This window comes from Tenebrio molitor, chromosome 3, assembly GCF_963966145.1.
Source record: "Tenebrio molitor chromosome 3, icTenMoli1.1, whole genome shotgun sequence".
Classification (NCBI taxonomy): Eukaryota; Metazoa; Arthropoda; class Insecta; order Coleoptera; family Tenebrionidae; genus Tenebrio; species Tenebrio molitor.
The window spans coordinates 11,374,345-11,381,727 of NC_091048.1; the positions used below are offsets into that span (position 1 = coordinate 11,374,345).

The 7,383-nt window shown below is 34.3% G+C and overlaps 1 long non-coding RNA gene across 2 annotated transcripts; it reads right to left on the reverse strand.

The window, feature by feature from the left end:
- Positions 1 to 4,303: 4,303 nt before the first annotated feature.
- On the reverse strand, positions 4,304 to 6,836 carry LOC138127006 (uncharacterized). 2 transcript variants are annotated; one of them, XR_011158057.1, is made up of 5 exons: positions 5,530 to 6,836; positions 5,175 to 5,459; positions 4,915 to 5,122; positions 4,502 to 4,860; positions 4,304 to 4,441 (listed from the first exon to the last, which is right to left on the reverse strand). It is a non-coding gene; the product is annotated as an uncharacterized lncRNA (long non-coding RNA). The 2 variants fall into 2 exon arrangements; XR_011158056.1 differs by having other exon boundaries at positions 5,175 to 6,836.
- Between the last annotated feature and the right edge of the window lie 547 nt (positions 6,837 to 7,383).

Sequence of the window (7,383 nt, forward strand, 5' to 3'; positions counted from 1 at the left end):
CACAAAATGTTCGCTATTGGAGTTCTGAAAATCCACATGTGTTTGTTGAAGCTCCCTTACATCCAATGAAAGTTGGCGTATGGATTGCAGTTTTGCGCAGGAGACTTATTGGTCCTATATTTTTTCATCAAACTATTAATGCTGAGAGATACAGGGAATTAATTTTGAATGAATTCATTAACCAGTTAGATGATGAAGGGCTTCAGTATGGTTTTTTTCAGTAAGACGGTGCGACACCGCATACAACTCAAACAAATCTACAGTATTTAAGTGACTTTTTCGGTGATCGTGTCATAAGTAGAGGTACAAATACGCCATGGCCTCCGCGTTCGCCGGACTCCCTTAGACTTTTCTGTGTTCGGCTACTTGAAAAATGAAGTGTATAAACGACAAATGAATAATTTAAATCAGTTAATGGAAGAGATTACCAACTGTTGTCGTAACATCAATGAACAGATGTTACAAAATATTTTTGAAAATAAGAAAATGAGAGTAAGAAGATGTTTACAGCAAAATGGAGGACACTTCGAGCCATTTCTTTAATTTTCATTGTTGCATTTTTTAATTAAGTCACTGATGTTATTTACCTTCTTCTTAAGTGTTCAATAAATACGTAATTTGTTGAGAGAGTTGAGATCTATCAATAATGCATTTCATTAATTTATTTTTATTTTGTAAGCGTTAATTTTGTCAAGCTAGGCAATAGGCAACCAGGAAAACCAATTTGTTCGGGGGTTGCATTTCGTAGCTCAGACAAATATTATTCGATTTCTGGTGAAAGAGTCGGCAAACAATTAAAGCCGACTTGGATCCCACAATCATTTATAGACACTCTGTATCTGCTTATAAGTAGATACTAATTTTTATGAATATCACCCGCTGTTTGATTTAAGTATTTACTTATTTTATATCTTTTACAGTGTGGAAATTACTTCTGGAATAAATTCAGTAATTTCAAAACTAATGACATTTGCCGAAAACGCTGAAACATGTCGATTTTTGTTTTTAATAATGCTTATTTTAAGTTACTTCACTTGTTCATGACGTCATCCATTTTTGAGCTATGACGTCATTACCAATTTTTTTAAATGACAACCCCCACTTTTTTTCTTCTCTTTCTGATAGACCTTTCTACTACCTAAACGATGAATGAAAAAAATTGGTACTGTGATGAACGCGGTATTTTTACATTTTATTTTATTACCATCGCGGGAATTATTCACCTTCAACTCAACAAATTCAGATTTGTCTTAACCACCTCCAATTGTTTCTGTTCAATTTATGAATTCCATTTATTTCCATGTTAAATACACACATGTTTTGTAAATATCAGAATGTTGAGAAAAACAGAGCCGTTCCCACGAAGGGTTTCCTGGAATTTAAGACCGTTTCAAATCGCAAAATTAACTTCTTTAGTTTCTTGCAAAAGGCCATCTGGTATTTCTCTAAGTTGTCAGGGTGGCGAGACGCCCACCGCACTCGACCAGTCGACCAAGCAAGGCATTCATTTGCATACGAAAAGATAAATCATTTAATTGTTGTTTAAAATTGGATGAAAATAGAGATATAACGATAAATAAATTAATACAGCCGTTTAGAAAGGAGTGACAAAACAAAATTTAACTAGAATTAACAACGTTGATAGTAATCCAATTGGTCTGAGTTTGGTCGTAAATGATGTTTCTTTTAAATTTCTCATAAGATGTTTACATTAAATATGACGCTTTGTTCGGGGTTGCTAAATCCAGATAGTAAAATTTGTGAATTAGTTTAAATCCTTGTAAATCGGTTGAATCGTTTAAAATATTCACAAATGAATTGGTCCACTAGAATTTGGTGTCTGCAATTTCGATTTTAAACCCAGCGTCGCCAGCCAAGGGTGGTCCGTTTAGTTAAGGTGTCGAGAGACGCGTTACAGATCGAGACTTAAGTAAGATATCAGATTACACTTGCACGTGTGGTCAGTCCTGGGAAAATTTAGCGAAATTAATAAATTCTTGTTTAAACAAAGTCAAGTTACAAACCCACTATTTTAGAAAGACGCGCTGTATTTTTCTGAACATTTTGATATAATTTAACCCTAATTTAAGCTGGAGTAATCGTAATTCTGATGCACAAACCAATTTTCTTTATTTAATCATTGTAAGCAAATCTTGCACCGTACGATTACTGCCCATTTACTAACATAGTTTTACAACGGAAGTAGGTAGAAATTTCTGTAAGAAAAACGTAGAAAATCGTGAAAATGTAAAAATAGTACCGCTGTAGTACTGGGGGCGACATCTAACAGGGGGTAGTACTACGAAATTTACAGTTTTCTTACGTCTTTCTTCCGTATGCTTTCCGTAAAATTGAAACAAACAAAATTTGTTGTCACATTCATTAACCATCTTCAGTTCAACAATTAGTTGCAGACAGAACAACAACCAATTTTGGAGTTTAATTTCTCTTTCAGCGTAATTGGGGTTGATTCGCTATCGTTACTATGTTGTATTATATTGTCCAATGGAGTAACAAATTATATGTTTAATAATGTTGATATTGCGAATCGAAAAACCACCCTAACTACAGTGTGGAATAAAATGATTTACATCTAGTTACCTTTGGAATTTTTGCACATGTAAATTTTCCTGTACCGCTCTACTTTTTTTTTGAAGTGCCGAACTATTAGTTCTGTCAGTAAATGTCATCAATCGAATTGACAATTGTTACAATTTACTAAATTGAATTAACAAACGTTGGTGGCCACTTTCAACACTAGCTGTGACTTGCTTTTGTTAGCTCCTTTTTAATTTCAATCTCTACTTTGGATTCATATCATCCCTTCGCAATAAATCACATTTGGAATTTTGGAATATTTTGAGGTTAGGCTTTCTTTTTTTTGTAGAGCGGCATTTCGTATTTTTACAAGGGTAATGCAAAGGTAACTAGATGTAAATCATTTTATTCCACACTGTAGAAAATAATAATATTTTTTAAGCCAGTTAAACGAGGTTTGATCGAATGCCAATGCGTCGTAAGAGTCAAATTTGCATAATTCCACACATATGGAAAGTGAGTAACCAGGGAAGGGGAGTAAGCGAGTTAGCGTCCCCTATTTAAAGTTTTGGCACATTTGTCTTGGGGAATTCGGTTTTTGACTGTCTTTCTAGCTAGTCGATATCCGTGTGTTGCGATTTTGTTTAAATTTTCCAAATTTAAACTAATTGTTTTCTTAAATCACTTTAGCTTCGTTAAGAGTGCCGAGTCCTAATAAATAAGTTAGTGCCAGTTCCAACAACAGGTGTCCACGATCAACCGCCTTTAAACTTCTAGGTAAGCCCGAGAAAGGGTTATATTATTTTGATAAATTAACTTTATGTCAAAATTTACTTGTTTTTCGTTGAACTCATTTTATCAGTCATTCTCCATGGAATTTCCAATTTCAATTTATTCAACAATTTGGGATAACCAAAATCAAAATTTAAATTAATTTTCCAAGTTTCGAGGTATTTGAAGTAAATGCTTAAAGCTAGAGGTAGCCAGCAACAAATGATTCTATTTCCGATGAAAAGGGGCCGCAACGCTTTGGTTGTCGGATTACCTAAATTACAAATTTAACTTATCTGGTCCTTTGATTCTACATTTTTTTTATATTAAATTCTTTACTCCAAATTTGAGTGTAACCACCAGTCAGGGATTTTGAAACTTAACAGTCAATTACTAATTTATCTAGGGCCCGGATTTTAGGCAATTAAAAAGTCGGAAATAGGTGCCTAAAATAGTCCCTTAAACTACTGCAAATAGTCCCTTAAAAACTGAAAATAAGCCATACTAGGTCCTTAAAGTTGTGGTTAATTAAATTAAAAAATGTGTTTTTAAAGTTTTAAGTAGGTACACACAACAAGATATTTACTAATTATTTTTTATTAATTAATATACAATACTACAAGTTTGTTAGTTATTTACATTGTTACGTATTTACATTGCATACAAGATATTGCTCTAAATTTTCTACTTTAAAACATTGTCGGTTATCCACCAAAATGGACTTATATTTTGAAAAACTTCTTTCTACCTCGCAAGAGGTAATGGGCGCAAATTTGTAATAAATTTCTTCCATTTTGGTGTCATGTTCCGGCACATCTTCACCTCTAAAAATTCTTGCCAATTCTAGAAGAAATTTGTATCCAGGATTTTTTTCAGTAACATCTTCAAGTTTTTTTAATGCTACTGCTGCTACAGGGCCTGGAGATTTTTTTAGGGAGGTAAATACGTTTTCAACAATTTTGATTGAATCGGTTAAAGGTAACCCATTTTTTTCCAATTGAGTAATACTTTCGCAGATTATTTTAAAATTACTGCGAACATAAATTAATTGGTTTTTTATTCCGGGTTTCTTCATTATAGACTGTGCTTTTTGAATAGCAACAGCAGAACTTCCATCAAAGGACATGACAACCTGTGAGTAGTTAAAAACAGTTTAACAATCAATTAATTTGCTTATCTTTTATATACTTACTTCTTTAATGGAATCAAAGTGTTCGCTGTAAAACATAGCAGCCTGAAGCCATGTTCCCCATCGTGTTAAAATTGGCTGTGGAGGCAGTGGCATTTCTTTTAGTTTTTCTTTGTACATTTCAACTCTCAAAGGTGCCTTAACGAAAATTTTGTTCACGTTCGAAATTAAATTATCCACATCTTCATATTGATAGCGAATTTTTTCAGCCACTAGATTTAAAGCATGCGCTAAGCATGTGACATGCACAATTTTTGGATAAAACACCTTAAGGTGTCTACCAGATTTTATCATATATGGTGCTCCATCCGTTACAAACAAAAGAAACTTTTCAGCAACAACTCTGGTACTCCACAAGATTTCTACGCATAGAAATTTTAAATCAAAATAAATTTAAAAAAGTGAAAAACCCTTACCTAAAGATTGATTTACGAATCTAGCTATTGTCTCATGATTTGTTCTTTCTAATTGTTTAGAGGCCAAAAGATAAGATTTTCCAGGTTCATCTTCTGAAAGTTTCCCAACCAGACAATTCGCCACATATCGCCCAAGTGCATCTGTTGTTTCGTCAACTGAAACCCATATGTTAAAAGGATCCAGCTCATTCCGAATGCGGTCAATAGTCTAAAAGTGAAAATAATTTTAAATTAAATATTAAAAGATAGTATGTTCATACATCTTTGTAGCATTTTGGTAAATAATTTTTCCGTAAAGTAGACTCATCCGGAATTTTTCTACCACAATATTTTGTCAGAAAATTCTGAAACGCAGGATTTTGTAGTTTGTGCCATGGTATATTGGCAGCTAAAAAGACGTTACAAAGTTCCATATTGAATGTACTATTTGCCGATTCCTCCAAGTTCTGTGTCAGCAACGTTTGCCGAAGCGGTGTCATAATGTTCTCTTTATGGATGGCCGTTTGCTCATGCTGTTGCAAGTGACATTTTTTTTCGCATATAAACTACAAAAAATAAAATTTTCAAATAAGTAAAAAATATAAAATGACATATTTTTAATTATGCTTAACTTACCAGTTTACCACAAGCTTTACAAAACATTTCTCGGGTTGATTTTATTTCATATAAATCTTTCTTGCTTGTCCACTGTAATATTTTTTCGCGTAAACTAATTTTTTGTTTCGGCATTATGTTCACTTTAAACAGGTTCACAAGAAACACGACCACTGCACGGAGATAAAGTAAACGAGAAATGACAAATTTGTAATGCTTATATTTACGTCTCCCACCAAATTTCAGAGGAGATGGTTAATTTTATATTTCTTAAATTTTTAGAAAATGACACCCTTAAGGTTTCTCTTATTGTTTCACTTCGGGATTTTAATTTTCGTTTTTATGGCAAGGACCATTTTATAAACGTTAAAGCTTCTAACAATACCTAAGTATCAGAAAACATTAGACCGCGTATACCTGCACCCCTTCGAACAGAGGCAAACAGATAAACTCTGTAATTTATGCCAGTCCAGTCTAATGGTTTGTGGTACTTAGGTATTGTCGGAGTATTTACCGCTGACATCATGGTCCCAACCGTAAAAGCGAAAAAGTAATTCCTGTATTGTACTGCACTTTGTACATTTCAGTAATTACATCTCCTTAAATTTTAAAATCATAAAGCATTGTAAATTTTATTGAGGTACCACTTTTACATTTTCAATACCGTAAACTTCCCAGAATTCGAAAATTGGGAAAAAACCGCAAAAATGAAATTGATTTTTGGTCATTTTAGGCATGTTCAGGCAGTTAAAAGGTAAAATAGGTATTTAAAGGGCATTTTAGGCCGAATAGGCAGAATCAAATATGGCTCTAATTACTCTAATTAAGCCAGAAATCATTTATAGACAAGTTTCATACATGTGCCTTAAAAAATAAAAATAGTCCATTTTGCCTAAAATCCGGGCCCTATTTATAACTAAATCGTTCCTGAATTTTCTCAACTGGGGCCCTCAAATCAGATCGAAATTTCTAGTTATAAACTTTAGGGAGATAGAATAATTGGTTGCATATTCAATATAGGGCAGAGTAGGGCTATTTCTCTCCCGCGTCGTGTTTAGGCGATCAAAGCAAAATTATTGTTTGCACCAATTGCACCTGAAATTATAGGCGCGTTTCTCGGCCACCAACGATGAGGAGAGTCGTGGTTCCCGGGGACCCTCTTCTCCAACTTTACTAGGTCTAAGACACGGTGCCAGGTCGTAGCTTCCGACCGTGGACTTAGAATGGGCGTCGTAATTCCCGCTCCAACGACATGTACTATGTATGTGTGGGCTACCACGAGGACACACGAGACAAAATAACCATCCCGGTTACCTGTAATAAACTGGTGTCGCGTACGACAAAGTTCTGTACAAGTCTTTGTCGAAGCTCGCGGACGAAAATTTGTGAGAGAAATGACGCTTACAGTCATTCAGATTAATTTGCGAGGACTTGTGTATCCGGGTCTTGTTCGGAAGTTGTGATTGGTGTTTAAGCACCGGACTTTTACCGGAAGAGGTATTTCGGCACTAGGGCGTAATAGTTAAATGCGATTCATAAATGCCGCGAACATGTTACCTTACGACTCTGGTAAAAGTGTAACTTAGTAAACGCGATATTAAATGTTACTTGGGTAAAATAAGTTCGAACAAGTTACCTGAAGGTTAGGGTAGATTTGCCGTACGTAAATAGGGTTGCATAAAAATGGGGGTTATAGCAAAATCAAACTTTTTCAAATCTAAATTGGATAACATAAAATATCATCAGGTGAAGACTGACGCCTCAATCATTTGTTTAAATTCATGATCACAATTACAAAGAAAGTCTCTTACGAATTTGATTACAAACGTAACCTCAGCAATAATTTTAACACAGGGCAAAATTTTATCAAACCCG